The 18,504-nt window shown below is 38.8% G+C and overlaps 1 pseudogene; it reads left to right on the plus strand.

Annotated features, from left to right (window-relative positions):
• The first annotated feature begins 1,553 nt into the window (after positions 1 to 1,553).
• The window catches only part of LOC118853300, a 70,848-nt pseudogene continuing 53,897 nt past the window's right edge, over positions 1,554 to 18,504 (plus strand).

Here is an 18,504-nt window from a genome sequence, read left to right on the forward strand (position 1 = left end):
CTTGTTGATTGCTATTGAACCAAGAACTATTCTTTGTTGGGTTTAAGATCAGCTCTAATAAAATCAAAGATTTATTAAACAAATCATGCAGCTGCAAAGAGAGTGATTTCTATATAAATACAGTGACACTATGGAGAGAGCTCTGAGTAACAGACATGATATGGTAGCTTTTATACATACTTACGAATACTCTTAGCAGCTACATGTAAAATGTTACAGATTGGGATAGAATTCTTTGTTTCAAGGAAGTAGGCTGAAAGACCCTATTGTAGTGTAAATAAGACAGAATAAACCAAACAATTTTGAGGATCCTTAGATGGGAGACTGTAACAACTGGAAAAATCTCTAAACAAATGGCATTAGTATCTTGTTATATTTTCAGCACAAACAGCATTTGATTCATGTTTTTAACCTTTTTACCACCTTTCTTCTGACATGTTACACAATGGAACTGAATTTATAGCTTTGAGGCCAGAGTCTCTAGACTAACTCTAGTTTAAGGCATTAATTTATTTGCTTCTCTGCCATCAATAAGTAAGTTGTAATAAATAATTAAGATAATCAAATATTTGTTATAATAAAATTTTATGATAGATGATGTTAGATAACATTTACAGAGCACTTGCTACGTGCCAGACACCATGCTAAGTGCTTTACAATTATCGTCTCATTTGATCCTCACAATCCTGGGAGGTAGGTGCTATTATTCCTTGCATTTTACACACGAGGAAATTGAGGCAAACAGAAGATCTATTTTACATAAATGAGAAAGTGAGCATATGTCTGTTGTTGATGTCTTCTCAGTTACTTTTGGGGGAAATTAATAGAGTTCATTTTTTTCTTGTTCCTTCTCTATGTTCTCCTCCAGATTCTTCATGAATTGATTCCTCACCATTCAGCTTGGTTCTCCATGTACTTTCATCTACTCCAGTTACTTTTCCCAGTTTGTTCTTGTTAGTGCCGTATCTATTTTGTTTGTAACCACATAGATATTTGTGACATTCAAGCCTAAGTATGGTGGTTTTACTGGTGGTGAAGAAAGTTTGTTACAAAAATCTTTGACGATCTTTTCCGTTTTTTGTCCTTCCATCTTCAGCCTTAACCAAGTCCCCATGAGCTTTCCCTCCAGAGTTTCTTTAAACTGCTCCTATGCTTAACTATATATCTCTGCTTTATAGAGCAATGATGCTTATATCTTCTGCTGTTCTTCTGTACAAGATTTTGCTTACAAATTTCCATTTTAAACCAGCATGTCCCTAATTGTCATATCACTCCACATGGCAAGTGGATCACATGTTTACTAGCTAAGGTAATTTTTGGCTCTTTTGGTCATCTTGTTATGGCGATGGATTTACATCAATTCAATTCTACGTGTAATTATGGTAGTCAGTATTTACGACCTTTCTTCTGTGCGTATCTAAGATTTCACCCTCAACAACTTGTTTTAAGAAGTGAGAATGGAACAGTGCTGGTCTGGAGTGCAAGAGGGGTGCCCTGCTGCCCCTGACACTTTGGCTGCCACAATCACCACCACTACCACAGTTGCTGCTGACATGTTCCAGGGGCCGGAGAACGATGATGGCAAGCCAAACTCCAGGATAATGAAACCCCCGGAGGAGATTCAAGCAATCTCTTCAGAACTCCAGAAAAAGTTATTCCTTCAACTAGACCAAATAGACTGACATCTACTATCTTTGGAGCATCCGAGGAACCTCAGAATACAACCAAAAGGTCAAATACTCTAGGAGGCAAAGGAAATGCTATCTTTGAAGAGCCTACTCCTGCGCAGATCTGATATAGTTTGAATCCCCCTCGTGGGAAGACCAGTGACATCTTGGGTCTCTAGTCACCATTACTGTGCCCTTAGCACACCCCCAAAAGGCCAAGGATCACATATGTCTTATGTGAAAGTGAGGGCACAAAATTGCAATTCAGAACTACAGAGAATATACAATTTCCAAAAGAAGAACATGATGAGAAATGTGATAAAGGAAAGGAACAATGAGCTGAGGAAACTGAGTCTAAACTTAAGATTGACAACCATGAACCCACATTGGGCCCCAGGCCTCGCTCACACAACAAAGTCCTCAACCCACCAGGTGGCAAATCCAGCATCTCTTTCTTCTAAAGGAAACAATACCAGCATCTTCAGACTGGAAACTCTTCTGTTAGGGTGTCAAGGTTTATACTTTCTAATTATTACAAGTTGGGGTGAGCTGGGGAGGGGAAGGGTCAATGATTTATGTGAAAATTTTCATGTAGCTTGCTGCTCATACTTGTCTTCTAGAAACAGCTAGGGCTACACAGGACCAGGGGACACAGAGCCTTTTAGAGAATAGAGAAAACAAATCTTATAGGAGCAATAAGGAATTCCTCAGGTTTGCATCCAAGAATTAGTTCCAAATATGAAAGAATCTTTGATGGAGTGAAAGAAAGTGGGGAAAGAGTAGGATCTTCATGGGTACTAGGAACATCTGTGTTTTGGTGGGCAAATGTACATCGAGGACTGGTCCTACAGCAATAGCCATTGACAGTGTCACTAGGGGACTAAAAACCTATGAAAAAGATGTGTTGGACAGCTGCCTGAAGAATGCTCCCCCTCCTTTGTCTGGCAAAGGGATACAACTTGTGTTTCAGAAGGGGAAATGGATCATTTAGCTCACAGAGTCCTTAAATTATGGAGTGATGATACAAGGCCTTTACCTTTTCCGGGGGCACTACTAATATTTAAGAAAACTGATATTAAGTCTGTTGGTGACCTTTTAAGTTTGCCTCCATGATGCATTGTTCTGCAGATATCCTATGAAGCTTTTTGATCTCTTTTCCACAAAAGCCAGGGAAAGACTCACTAAACTGCAACTTGAAAGGGATATTGGACTTGATTTGACCTCTTGCAAGTGCTTATCAGTCAAACCAATGGCAGATTTTTGCACCCAGATCTTCCAGGGGCATCTGTACTTCTGTCATCTAGAAGCTGTTGCCTTGATCTTAGATCAAAAGGCCTGCCTTCCCTAAAAGAGTAAGTTAGATCTCTTATTAACTGATTTTTAAAGTGAATACTTTCTCCCTGCCATTCTCATAAGCCTTAAATGCCTTTGACTTCCTCTGCCATTCACCAGTGTTGTGAACATACTACTTTCACAAACCACAATTCTTTTCTAAAGGAGGGGAGTGGGACCTTCCAGTCTTTTTTAAAGGCCTTATTAACCTATTCAATTTCTTTCTGATATTTTGTTTATTAATATTTTTCTAAGACTTTTTTACTGTATTCTGTTGATGGGGAGCAGAAAAAATCGCTGAGAACCTTTAGTTCTTCAAAATAAGCATTTTAGATAATAAAAAAAGAATTGAGGATGAAATAATTTTAATCACAAGTGATTTCTTCCTCTAATATTTATTCTTCTAGTTTTGTACTAATTTTAATTTTTGTACTAATATGACTTTATGCAGAAAGATAGTTCACGGATAACTCCTACATCAATAATGAAAAATTTTCTATTTGTTACAATATGATTGACTTAATTTTAATGTTATTTGGTGCCTCATAGCCAGTGCCTTCTTATTCTTTGCTCAAAGAAATAATTAATGATTTTTGTCAGTCAGGTGACACAGTGGATTAGATCCTGGCCTGGGAGTCAGGAAGATCTGAGTATAAATCCTGCCTCAGACACTTAATAGCTGTGTGACCTTGTACAACTCACTTAGCCTCTGTCAGTCTTACTTTCCTCTTCTGTGAAATGGAGATAATATTAGCATCCATCCCACAGTACTGTGAAGATCAGATGAGATAATTATGTAAAGTATTTTAAAAACCTTAAAGTATTATATAAATAGTATCTGTTATTATTGCTAATAATGGGACAAGATACTTCTCCATAGCCTACAAATCTTTGGCTTTTCCCATTCCTTATTCCTGATCTATATTTTCTAACACTTAGCTAGCATTTATATAGTGATTTAACATTTGCAAAGTGCTTTAGAAATATTATTTTGCTCAAAGCTTGCAACAACTTTGACTGGTAGGTATCACTATTATCCTCATTTTACAGATGAGAAAACTGAGGCAGACTTGCCCAGAATCATACAGCTAGTAAGTGTCTGAGAGCAGAATTGAATTCATCTTCTTCCCTGTAGGTCAACAATTAAGAGTAGGAAGAAATTTAAATATATGGGTTATGGCAGCTAGGTGGTGTAGTGGGTAGAGTGCCAGGTCTGGAGTCAGAAAGACTCATCTTCAAGAGCTCAAATCTGCCATCAGACACTTACTAGCTGTGTGACCCTGGGCAAGTCACTTAATCCTCTTTGCCTCATTTTCCTCATCTAAAAAATGAGCCAGAGAAGGAAATAGCAAACTACTCTAGTATTTTTGCCAAGAAAAACACAAATGGGGTCATGAGGAGTCAGACATGACTGAAAAACGACTAAACAACAACTTCCTCACTCCAAGTCTAGTGCTATTTCAACTAGCTACCTCACTATTGTCGTGACTGAGATTTTAACAAAAAGGTAAACTGAGGTAGATCTCTGTGCAAGATAACATTTATTAGCAGGGGCATGCTACCTATCAACAAATGGACCCATGGCTTGCCTCCCTTAGTGCCAAAGACCTTGAGCAAAAGTATACTTCCCCTTATATGGGGAATTGGGGAGTACAGAACAAAGAATAGAACAAGGTAGATGATGTCATAGAATTAAGGGCAACACGATTGGTTACAAAGCTGAGGCACGGGGAACAAACGACATGATTAGTTGGAAATTTCTGGGCTAGCAATGACTCCTCTTCTTTTCTCATGAGACTAAGAAGTACTCTCTGTTTGAGTCCAGCTGTGAGATAGTGGCCCAGACTTTTGGACAGCAAACCTGACATCCTTGACAGATAGCTTGGTGGCATAAAGATATCAAGCCCAATTCTCTTTCTGTTCACACACATTTCTCAAGGTTAGCAAAATTCCTTGAGGCAAGAAAACTGGATTTTTAAACTTAACCCATTATGGGCCAGCTGAACTCTGAACTAAGTTCGGAGACAAAGAACCATGACTTAAGCAGTTAAAAGACAAAAGGAATTACAGGGCAAAATCAATTAACTGTAAATAGGATAAACAAGAAAATGATACAGGATCAATTTTAATCTTCTTACTATCCTCACCTATTCCCACCTGTGCATTAAGGTCACCAAGTAGCACAGTATATACTGCTTTAATTTGGAGGGTCTTATCAAACTCTTGGTAGAATTTCTCTACCTCTTCATCTTCTGCAAGTGATTTTGATGCACAAGCTATAATTATTTTTGTAGTTTAAAAAAGTACTTAACATAAGCACTACAATCCATGATTACCACATGTCCCACCAAATGATATTTCTTGTTGCCTCTGGATACAGGATAAAAGTAGTTTTGTTTTGTTTTGTTTTATTTTGTTCCTTCATTTTGGGGGCAGTGAGGAGGTGCAGTGAATAGAGCACGGGGCCTGGAGTCAAAAGGAGCAGAGTCCAAATCTGGGCTCTGACACTTACGGGCTGTATGTTTTAATCCTTTTGTGTCTCAGTATTCTTCTGTGTACATGGGGAAATTAATAGCACTTACCTCCCATGGTTGTTGTGAGGATCAAATGAGATAATATTGGTAAAGCATTCAATACAGTGCTTGGCACATAGTAAGCACTATGTAAGTATTAGCTTATTATTATTATTATTTTCCTCTGCAAGGAGAACCTGGGAGCAATCCTTCCATTTAGTTTCAATTTTCTTCTGCCTTTAGTTTTCATTTATAATGAGACCACCAAAAGAGATAAGATTTAACCCTTATATTAGTATAGGCATTGGATGGGATCTCACATTTAAAGTACCAACAGCTAAGTTACAGTTTATAAACAGGCTAAAAAACTGTGATTCTTAAGAGTCCACTATTCCCTTTTCTATCATGCTGCCAACGTCTCTTTGGAAGCAGAAAGAGGTTGTATAGCATCGAGGGCCATTTTGTATTTCTCTTTGGTTCATGTTCCACCATGACTAAAGGATCAGTCTCCAAGACTGTAGCCTACCAGTGATAAGCTTCTCTGCACTTAGCTAAGTTGGCTCTCAGAAAGCAGACTCCTTCCTGAGACTGTACCTGAAATCTTTCCACTAGAATAGAACAATCCAAAGCTTCTGTTCTGTTGGTATACTATCAGATGGGAAAACACTTATCCGGAGCATCTCACCGCACGATGATGCCAGATGAATGAGATGCTGCTATATGCAAAAGTGATTATATCTTCTAAAACCATTACGCATATCTAAATAGCTCATTAGCATCCAATAAACAAAGGTTAGTAATAGCTATAAAGAATATGCTAATGATTGACACTCAAGTGAATATAGAACAATTACATTGTCTCAAGTTTTAATTTATTTGACCATTGAATTACATATTAAATAATGAAACATTGGACCATATCATTTTTCATTCAGTTAAATTTAATGACTGTTTATTGAGCACCTAGTATGTATAAGACACCATTCCCAGCCAGGGGACCCAAAGACAAAAAACCTGAACAGTTCTTGTCCTCAAGGAGTTTACATTTTATTTGAACTGGGTGGTGGGGATGGTGAAGAGGGTGAAGAGAGTGAGAAAGCAGGCAACAACAGGTACACAGGCAAGAGTACAAATCAGGAGTTATTTCAAAATATATTTTGAAAGATGCCTTTTATTTATCTATCAGAAATATGTAGAAAACAATCTTTGAAAAAATTTAAATTTCTATCTCTGGTTTTAATTTAGGAAAGACATTTCAGAGCAAAGAAAATAAAATTGGCTGATTTTGTTATTGGTAAATGACAAGGCTTTGGTTGCTTGTTGCTTGTGAAATTATAAATCTAAACAATCAAAAGAGGCAGCTCTTTCTAGCTCAACCTCAGAAGTGGACAGTGTGTCCTTTGTAGTTTCTAGCTTTTAAAAACAACTTTTGGGCCTAATTTTTAGGGTTTGGGCTTTCCTTCTTTACTATGTTCCACCACTTTATAAGTTGTTATTTGGTCTGGCTCATACTGAACAAAGGCAGTTGTCATGGAAACGTCAATTGAGTAATTAGTATATACACTGTGAGGTAATATTCTGGGGGTCATTTTGGAAAATTTTGGTTAGTCTGTGGCAAAGGAATATGGAATGAGTTGAAAGTAGCTAGTAGCTCTAATGGACTTGGTGATGAAACATGACTGCCTATCTCTTGTCTATAAAAGGCAATTGGTCCCATCCAAATCGCTTTTCTGTGGCAATGAGAGCATCTAAATGGAAAATCTAAGCAAGGGTCTGTTTTGCAAAACCTTTCCTTTGAATTCTCCCTATGAGAACTAGCTCATCTCTAAAGTTTCAGAGAATTATGAAATTCCACACAATTTTGCTATAATCTATCTCCCAAAGGTGTAATTCTGTAGCTATTATTTATGGAAGTCTCATTATTAGGTTGTTGGATTGTGATAGATACAGAAACCTACCATTGCTGATATAAATCCAGAGATCCAATCCAATCTGATCCAGCAAACATTTATTAAGCACCTGTCATGTTCCAGGCTCTATTTTAAGTGCTGGGGATACAATTAATAAAAGAAAGACAGTTCGTGAACTTCAGGGGCTTACAATTAAAAGGGTTAGAAAACATGCAAAAGGAAGAAAGGTGAGGGGCACACCAAGAGGTACCTGGGGACATCTCGCAGGGCAGCAGATGCAAAGTGGAGTGAGCTGAGAGAGTCTAGTTTCTGCCCTCTATAAAGGCAAGCATCAGGAGAAGTTTGGTCCTCCATCCTCCAGCCCTCCAATGGGGAAGTGGTATCAATTAAGGCTTCAATTAACAGCATGGTGGTGATACCCCAGCAGCAGACACATAGTGGAGGGAGCAAACTAACAGATTCAGTTTGTTACTCTTGCAACCAAATGGCAATGAGAAAAAAAGAAAAAAAGTCATAGCTAACTTTTTCATAGCTAACAATTTAAGAAGTGTGAAGCACTTTATCTCATATGCATTATTTCATTTAATCTTCACAGCAGTCTTGGAAGATAGGTGCTATTATTATCTCCATTTTACAGATGAGAAAGCTGAGGCTGAGAGAGGTGACTTGCTTGGGACCTCACAGCTGATAAGTGATAGAAGCAGGACTTGAACACAAGCCCTCCTGGATCCAGTCTAGTGCTTTGCAAACAACTATCAATGTCATGATCAACAACAAACGCAAAAATTTTAAAGTACAAACTTTAATACATACTAGACCTTCCCTGCACCAATGATATAGCAGATCTGAACAATAAAAATGACTCCATCCCTATGTTTTATTCAGTGGGGCCCAGGAATACTACCTGCAGATATCTAGAACCTACTTAAGTCCATTCCCTATTGCTTACAAGCCACCATTTTGCTTGGACAGCCAGAGTTATACATATGCAATATCATCTAATGTAAAAAATTACTACTTAAAATAGAAATGCAAGGTTAATAACAAGGAAGTTAACATAAATACTCTTACCACTCATTTCTGTCTATATCTCTTCTCAACCATTAGAAATGATGTTCTAAGTTCAGTTTCTCCTAATCCTCTGCCATTAAATCAAGTAGAGGAACAGTGAAAAGTATGTTAAGGTTCCAGATAGAGTTGGCCCAGATGCAGTGTAACCTTTGGCAGCTGGGTGGCTCAATGGATAAAATGTTGGGCCTGGAGTCAGGAAGACCTGGGTTCAAATATGACCTCAGACATTTACTAGTTGTGTGACCCTGGGAAAGCCACTTAACCATGTTTACTTATTGCTTCATCTGTAATATGATCTGGAGAAGAAAATGGCAAACCACTCCAATATCTTTACCAAGAAAATCTCAGATGGGGTCATGAAGTTGGACACAACAACTGAAATACAACATTCAGAGCTGAGAGCACTCAAGTAAGCCCTTACTTTAGTGAGGTAGGATGTTGTTTTCAAGGAGGGTTATAAGGAGGCATAACTTCTAATGGTCTTCCTATTGTTCTTCATAGATGTTGTTGGTGACTTTCAGGTGAAGGTGGCTCCTCAGAGAGCTAGAGGTCCATCAGGTCTTAGACACCTAGGAGAAGTAGGTGGCTTCTCGGGAGGCCCCTACCTATTGGATGGGAAGCACCTGAGTCCTAAGTCATCCGTCTAGGACAGGGGTGGGGAACCTGAGGCCTCAAGGCCACATGTGACCCACTAGGTCCTCAAGGGCAGCCTTTTGACTGAATCTAAACTTCACAGAACAAATCTTTTTATTAAGGATTAATTAATAAATTAATTAATAATTAGGATTTGTTCTGTGAAGTTTGGATTCAGTTAAAGGGCTGCCCTTGAGAACCTAGAGGGCTACATGTGGCCTGGAGGCTGCAGGTTCCCCACTCCTGATTTAGGAGAAGTTTCTATCTTATTAACTAAAGCTATCCTGCATCTATGTCACATTTGCACCTTAGCCTAAACCAATTCCTGTACTACCATGCTTAGCAATTGAATTATCAGATAAATATTGGAAGTGTGACACCTTGATGCATGGGATACCATCATTTCTCATAGTGAATCAGTGAATTATCAATGCCATTACTTCCTGGCCCCGGTTTGCCTCAAAATGGCTAGCAAAGACCTTGCCCAACAAAGTGGGGAAGTCTAGTGCTGTCATGAGCTGAAGAGGGCACTTCAATGGATTGTAGAAGTGCTACCCAACAAGGATTGGTGTAAGCAGGGACATGCCTCATTACCTCTCATAGATTGGGGTATCCAAAGCTATATCTCTTCTTCTCTTGCTTTATTTCATACCCTCTCGACCCTCTCTCAAATCCTTAGAGACATAACTTGGTGAGTTTTCATGTAGAATTCTGGGGGAAGGAGTCCCAAAGAGAACATGACTTTATTCCTGACCAGAGACATAATCGCATTTGCTTTGAATTAGAATTGAATCCTTACAAGTGCATTCACTTTCACCTCATCTCTAAATCTCTAAATAGCCTTTTAGCTATTTTTGGGAAGAATTAATTTTTGTTATAGCCTTTGTGGGACAATCAGTTTGCAAAGTAAAAATTCTTTAGAATAATGCATCATCTTCCCATAATTTATTTGGTTGGTAAATCTAGATGTTCATTTAGGGAAAACTGAAAATAAGAAGTAATTCATCTTCAGAATTGTGCAGGGTAGGGGGCTGCTAGATGGCACAGTGAGTAGAGCACTGGCCCTGGAGTCAGGAGTACCTGAGTTCAAATCAAGCCTCAGATACTTGACACATGTACTAGCTGTGTGACCTTGGGCAAGTCACTTAACCTCAATTGCCTTGCCAAAAAACAAAAAACCCCACAAAAACAGAATTGTGCAAGGTAAACTATAGACGAGAAAGAATGGAGACAGGAAGGCCAGCTTGGAGATTATAATTATGAGATGCTGAAGGGAGTCTTTATACAGTGGTGCCTATGAAAATGGGGAGGAAGGATAGCAACTAAGAGAGATTTTGGTAAGACTGGATGAGAGTTTGGATATGGATCCTGAAGGAGAGAAAGGAGTCAAAGAAAGGAGTCAAAGAAATCTCTAAGTGGGTGAGTCTTGATAGGTAGGGGAGGTGGGTGGTTTGGTAGAAATATGAATATTTACTGAAGATGAGGTAGAGTTGCTCCAGGATCCATTGATAATGTGAGAACAACAATCCTCTCTCTAAGGTTGGTGGGATGAAGAAAGTGCCAGCTTAGCCTGCAAGTGAGGATTGTCCATGTATCTTTGATTAACACTTGGCTGTATTCATCTGCCTTCTTTCATTATGTTCTACTGACAAATTTGTGCCACTTTAACTTACATTTAGGTGACTGGAAGGGACATTAGTAATCATTTAATATCATTCTTTTGTTTTACACACAAGAAACTGAGGCTCAGAGTGAGAGATGAATTAAGCAGATAGGGCCAATACTGGTTCCAGAACCCTAGGGTCTGTCCCAGATATTTCTGTCTCCACTATACCAAGTTGCCATCTATAGAAGGACACTTCTATTACCCCTCTGTGGCCTTTTGAAATATTAATGCCTAGCAGAGAAAATTTGTGAGGGACCCTCTCCTGTCTGAACACAAACAAATGAAGCTGCTGACATCTCTTCCCCCACAGTTCTTTCATGTCTGGATCTGACTGTTTGAATTGGCAGCTGCATGTGCCTGGTCTTTCTCTTACTAAAAAGAAGGCTGTCATAGCTTTTAAGCAGAAAGCATATTCAGAAGTGGATAATTTCCCTTCAAAAGTCAATCTCCCCTCTCCCCGTACCCCACCAGAAGAGTGGATCACCTAAAAACACCCAACACCGCAGCTCTCCCCAATTCTCTCTCCCCTCCTTTTGCCTGTGTTGATGTTATGTTTTATATGAGGGACAGAGTCAGGATAGTCAAGTAAAGTTAGAGACTTGCCTGACCTATCCCAAATTCCCCTGCAAACAATGTTAAAATAATGCCTCAAAATGAATTCTGAAGTGGCAGAATCAACAAAAGGACAGGGAAAAATAATTTTCCAGCCCCAGATGACTTAGAAAGTCAGTAGGAAAGGTCTGTCTCAATAGGGTGAGAGGAGAGTTCAGTCCAATACAGGCTGTTCCAGTGCAGGCCACACCCTGGCATGCCAGCACAGGCTTTGGGAGTGGCTGAATTGGCAGCAGTGACTTCTGGAGCTCTTAGCCCATGAATGGTAAGGGGTCGGACAACTGGTCTGAAGGATATTTCATAGGACTCTTTTCTGGTACCGGGGGTAAAACTCTCTTGCATTGCCTATACCTGGTTCAGAGTCACAGTTGCAGGGCAAGAAGGAGGGTGAGCAGGAATGTGGACCCTGGTCATGGTTCCAGGGCTGTAAAGAGTGCTTGTGGCTACTCACAGAGCAAAGCAAAGTCAAGGAGGCGAGCGACCACAACTCTCTTTAGGTCATCCCATGTTGGAAGGACTAAAAACTTACAGCCCTCACAACTAATTCTGAAAACAACAGCATGAAAAATCTGATGCTTGGAGCAGTGCCCTGTCCACTCCAGGAGCAGAACCCAACTTTGACATAAAGTTAAAAGTAAAAAAAAAATAAGCTAGAAAATAAGCAAACAACAACAACAAAATCTGACCATAGAAAGTTACTATGGTGTCAGGGAAAATCAAAACACAAACTCAGAAGAAGACAACAATGTCAAAACAGCTATATCCAAAGCCTCAAAGAAAAATGTGAGGTGGCCTCAGGCCCAAATTCCCATAAGGGCTCAAAAAAGGATTTTAAAAGTCAAATAAGAGATGTAGAGGAAAAATTTGGAAAAGAAGTGAGAGTGGTGCAAGAAAATTATGAAAAAAGTCAACATCTTGGTAAAAGGAGCACAAAAATATTGAAGAAAATAACACCTTAAAATAGAATAGGAAAATGGTAAAAGAGGCACAAAAATCCACTGAAGAGAAGAACTCCTTGAAAGGCAAAATTGGCCAAATGGAAAAGGAAGTACAAAAGCTCATTGAAGAAATGAATTCCTTAAAAATCAAAATTGGGCAAACGGAAGCTAATGACTCCAGGAGACAAGAAGAAACAATCAAAAGAATAAAAATAGCAGAAAATGTGAAATATCTCACTGGAAAAATAACTGAACTGGAAAATAGATCAAAGAGACATAATTCAAGAATTATTGGATTACCTAAAAGCCATGGTCAAAAAAGAGTTTAAACATTATATTTCAAGAAATTAGCAAGGAAAACTGCTCTGGTATTCTGGAACCAGAGGGTAAAATAGAAATTGAAAGAATCCACTGATCCTCTCCTGGAAGAGATCCCAAAATTAAAACTCACCGGAATATTATGACCAAATTCCAGAGCTCCTGGGTCAAGGGGAAAATATTGTAAGAAACCAGAAAGGAACAATTCAAATATTGTGGAGCCATAGTCAGGATAACACAAGATTTAGTAGCTTCTACATTAAAGGATCAGGGGATTTGGAATATAATATCCTGGAGGGCAAAGGAGTTAGAATTACAACCAAGAATCACCTACCCAGCAAAAATGAGTATAATCTTTCCAGGGGAAAATGGATATCTAATGAAATAAAAGACTTTCAAGCATTCCTGATGAAAGACCAGAGCTGAATAGAAAATTTGACTTTTAAATATAAGATTCAAGAGAAGCATAAATAGAAGAGGGAAATCAGAAAGGATTCAATAAAGTTAAACTGTTTACATTCTTACATGGGAAGATGATACTTGTACGTCCTATGGACTTTCTCATTATTAGGGCAATTAGAAGGAGGATACATACATAGACAGAGGGCATGGGTGTGAGTTGACTATGATTGATGATATCCAAAAAAATAAAATTAAGTGGTGAGAAAGAGGGATGCACTAGGAGAAGGGGGAAGAGAGATAAAATGGAGTAAATTATTTCACATAAAAGAGGCACAAAAGAGCCTTCATAGTGCGGGAAAGATGGGGGTGGGGGTGGGCAATGCTTGAACCTTACTCTCATTGGAATTGGCTCAAAGAAGGAATAACATACACACTTAGTTGGGTAAAGAAATCTATCTTACCCTTTGGGAAGAAGCAGGGGAGGGGGGTTAAGAGAAGTGGGACAGTGATAAAAGGGAGAGAAGACTGCAGGAGGCAGTGGTCAGAAGCAAAACAATCTTGAGGAAGAACAGGGTGAAAGGAGAAGGAGAGAATAGGATAAACGGGGAAAAATTAAGGTGGAGGGAAATACACAGTAATCATAAATGTGAATGTAAATGGGATAAGCTTATCCTAAAAATAGAAGTGGATAGCAAAGTGGATTAAAAACCAGAATCCTACAATATGTTATTTACAAGGAGAGAGAGAGAGAGAGAGAGAGAGAGAGAGAGAGAGAGAGAGAGAGAGTAAAGGGAAGGGGCTGGAGCAGAATCTATTATACATCAGCTGAAACAAAAAAAAATGTAGGGATAGTAATCATGATCTCAGATAAAGCAAAAGTAAAAATAGGTCTAATCAGAAGAGGTAATCAGGGAAACTACATTTTGCTAAAAAGTGCCATAGATAATGAAGTAATATCAATGCTAAACCTATATGCATCAAATGGTCTCGCATCCAAATTCTTAAAGGAAAAATTCGATGAGTTATAGGAGAAAATAGATGTTAAACTAAACTTTCCCCTTTCAGAACTAGATAAATCTAACCAAAAAATAAACAAGAAAGAAGTTAAGGAGATGAATAGAATTTTTAAAAAGTTAGATATGATAGGTCTCTGGAGAAAATTAAATAGGAATAGAAAGGAATATACCTTTTTCCCATGGGACATGACGCACCAAAATGACCATTAATTAAGGGCTTTTAATCTTACAACCAAACACAGAAATATTAAATACACCCTTTACAGACCATAATGCAATAAAATTACGTTCAGTAAAAGACTGTGGAAACAGATTAAAATTAATTTGAAACTAAAGAATTAAAACCTAAACAATGAATGGGTAAAAAAACAAACCATAGAAACTCTTGATAGTTTTATTAAAAAGAATGACAACAGTGAAACAACACACCAATATTTATAGGATGCAGCCAAAGCAGTAAGCAGGGGAATATTTATATCTCTAAATACTTACATCAATAAAATAAAGAACAGATCAATGAATTGGGTGTGAAACTAAAAAAAAAACTAGAAAAGAACAAATTTTAAAATCTTCAATAAAATACTAAATGGAAATCCTGAAAATCAAAGGAGAGATTAACAAAATTGAAAAATAAGGAAACCATTGAATTAATAAATAAAACTAGGAACTGGTTTTATGAAAAAAAAATAACTCAATAATTCATCTTAAGGAAACTGAGGACTCTGTTCTTGCGATGAAAATCCTTCTCTTTGCATCCTCAAATTTGTACTTAATGAGAATGTCAATCCAGCCTCTTAAGGTTGTTTATCTCTGTTAGCAGTATAGTGATGGCTTAGCAAGCACCCATGATGATTCATCCATAAGACATTGCATTAAAGACCAAGCAAAGATGTATGATCAGAGAAAGATATGGGTTAGTCATTCAGAATATGGCACTGGAACCCACATAATCTTAAATGACTTAGAATAGGCGTCTGGAGCTTAGGCCCTGGTCCAAATCTGGGTGCTGTTTGTCTTTGTATAGTCCAGGAACTAAGAATGGTTTTTACATTTTAAAAATTTGGAAACAGGTGGCAAGTAGGATTTGGCTCTTGTGTCATCGTGTGCCAATTCTTGACTTAGAGGAAGGCTTCCAGAATGTTGGATAGATCCTGAGGATTTATGGTACCGGGATGATTGAGAGTTCCATAAGATGAAGAGGTACATATAGGTTGTGATCTAGACCAGACACTGGCCATTTTCTTGCTATCTTTCTTAAAGGAACTGTGGGAGTTAAGTTCAAAGCTTCACTATTCATCGTCAGGAGTATAAACAGCAATATGTGATCACTTTGGACTTAGAAACCAGGGAGGAAATGGGTTTACATACCAGAGGAGAGACAGATGAAGCTGGCTAAAGTGTGGGTCCTTTGTGTTTCTACTACAGTGTCTTAATTTGCTTTTCAAATCTTACTTCAAATAATTTTGTCTTTATCATATACAACTCAAGGAAAGGAAGGTTTTTTTTTTATTTTTGGTTGAGGCAATCGGGGTTAAGTGACTTGCCCAGAGTCACACAACTAGTAAGTGTCTGAGGCCAGATTTGAACTTAGGTCCTCTTGATTCCAGGGCTGGTGCTCTATCCATTGTGCCACCTAGTTGCCCTAAGGGCAGTTCTTAAAGAAAAAGAGAATTGTTAACAATAACATGAACACTATTGGCTTCCTTAAATCAAACTGGAAAGTTGTGTAACATGAGCAAAAGTCAGTCAATAGCCCATGGCAAGTCCAAACAAACAAAACCCAGATAAAGCCTGAAAATTCTAAAAATTAAAAAAAAACTACTCTCACGTATGGTTAGCATTTGGGCTAACCTTGAATAATGGAAGAATAGGAAAAGAAGGAAGCAAAATTGAGCTTTCCTTTAGTGATTTATCATTTCCTTCTTCTGTGTGCACCCCACATTTCAGGCTAAGCTGTCTGTCTTTTAAGAGAAACCAGAAACTCAGGGCTAAGGCCAGGGTTGGAACTCCCCCCACCTTCCCCCCAAGGTATGACTGTGTTTTCACTTTAGCAGCCAGATAGATCTGTGAACTTAGTTTAAAAGTGGAGCAATGGACGTAGGATCCAGGTGTCTGGATGGGAGGAGGACAGTGAGTACAGGGAGGGAAAGATGAATGAATGCCAAAGAAGCTGTGAACCAAGCGAGACTAGTTTTTTAGTATGTTCCCAGTAATGGAACTGGGTGTGGGATTCTGCTCTGACCAAGCTGAAAATCAGAGGCAACTAGGTCATACAGTGGATAGTGTTTTGGACTTGGAGTCAGTAAGACTCAAGATTGAATTTTGCCTCAGATCCTCAGATACTTACTAGCTTTGTGACTCTGGGCAAATCACTTAATCTTTCACAGCCTCAGTTTCCCCATCTGTAAAATTCGCATAATAATAGCACTTCCTTCATTTAAGGTTGTGAGGATCAAACGAGATTGTTGTTCGTTGTTTGTCCTTCATTGGAGGAAGACCAATGACATTTGGAGGGTGATGTCTTGACTTGCATGTGAACTGGATTTGAGTGTAATGGCAAACAAGGTGGGACTTTTTTGTTTTTTTGTTTTGGAGTGCTTCTCACCACCAAGACAATCAACTGCCCTTAAGTCTTGCCTTTGTTTGAATCAAGAGTCATTGATTGGAAACAATATATATGATGTGGTGCTGGTGATTAAAGATCTTTCCCACACCCTTTTGCTAAGTAGGCGCTAAGCCCCAGGGCCCTAAACAGGGTATGCATGCTCTGAGGTTGGCATTTTGCTTTGGGGACACACTCATTGGAAGAGTGTTGTTTGGATGAGACTCTGGGTAGCCCTCGGCTTTGAAAACCTGGATGTTGGTGTTTCTCTCTCTGGTAAGTATTTCTGTATTGTTATGGTCAGCCTATAGGTTGATCTGTTTATATTTTATGTTTGTAATTTCTGTTTGATTTTTGTTCTGAAGTTCAGGGTGCTGACTTTTCCCCCTGAACTAAGTGAATGATACATGTATGTTTAATTAAAGTGAGATTGTAAACCTCTTAAAGTTACTTTCCTTAGAAAAGCAAATCAAAGAACCTGTGCTAGCAGCCCTCCTGTGTGCTGGTGTTATTGGCCTTACAGTAGCTGCAAGTAACATTGTTGTTACAGTGAGGCAGGCCTGTGCAAAGGCATCAGCCACATTCTCTCCACTAGAGTTGTAGGAGTCCATTAGCAAGACATAAGTCAGGATAACTGGCAATGGCCCTGCATGCAATGGGAGACCTATCAAATGAGATAATATTTTATTGTTTTGTAACTTAAAGTGCTTTGTGAATGGCTAATATCATTATTATTATGTTAAGGAAGACACTGTCTACCTGGTACCTAGGAGATTTTAGAGAAAGATCCACTTTGGACTAGAAGAAGAAGTTAGGTGGGACTAGGAAGAGAATACAGACTTTATGGATAGCTAAGGTGGAAGAGGACTACCATGGACTGAGAATGTGTTGGGCATGGTGCTTTATCAACAATCCAGCTAGCAGCTTCTGTGGGGGTGTAAGATTCACCAACAACCAGCACCCAGAAAGCTGCCAACACAGGTCCTTTTGATCTGCTTTACTTAAGGAAAGCAATGTTAAGGGGTTAACAATCTTACTTTAATCCAGCATACAAATAACATTCACCCAGTTCAGGGGAAAAAGCCAGCACCCTGGATTACAGACCAAATACAATTCATAGTTTTCAACATCTGGGTGTATAGCCGGGGAGCTCATTAGAACAGCTGGCCCAGAGTCACAAGCCACTCCTGCTGTGGCTCAGAGCGAGAATGCTAACCTTTGCGCTTACATATCCTGTTCAGGGCCTGAGGGCCCTGACCTCACCCAGGCTGGGTGTGGAGAAGTTCCCCACCCCCAATATCACGTCAGATACAAATCAATGACTCCCAATTGTCTCAGTGGTGAAAAATACAAAAACATCCCACTTTATCTGCCCCATTCAAACAATGGCCAGAATCATTAAAGGTCAACAGCAAAAAGTCCCACCTTAATTACTGTTACAGGTGCCTAGATAGAGGCAAGAAAAATTAAGAGAGTAAGAGATCTCCTAAACTGGACCCAAATCTCTTTTATATGTATAAAAGTTTTTAAGACCATTGATCTCAAAGTGGACAGAGCCAGTCAGAGAGGTAAGGGAAGGACCTCTTTTTAAGGCTGGCCCTAGAAATGACCCCAGGTCCTTGATAGGTGGCTATAAAGAGAAAAGCATGAGCCTGGCATTTTGCCACAGAGGCTGTATTCCCTAACTTAAATTATTATTATTTCTCTCAATGTACAGAAGGGGAGCTTAGTTTCTCTATCCAACTCTAGGATTTAAAGTCTGAAAGACTTGGTAAATCTGTCATCAAGTGAGTTGACAGGGGATGATCATAGGATCTTAGATTT

Source organism: Trichosurus vulpecula, chromosome 6 (assembly GCF_011100635.1).
Source record: "Trichosurus vulpecula isolate mTriVul1 chromosome 6, mTriVul1.pri, whole genome shotgun sequence".
Taxonomy (NCBI): Eukaryota; Metazoa; Chordata; class Mammalia; order Diprotodontia; family Phalangeridae; genus Trichosurus; species Trichosurus vulpecula.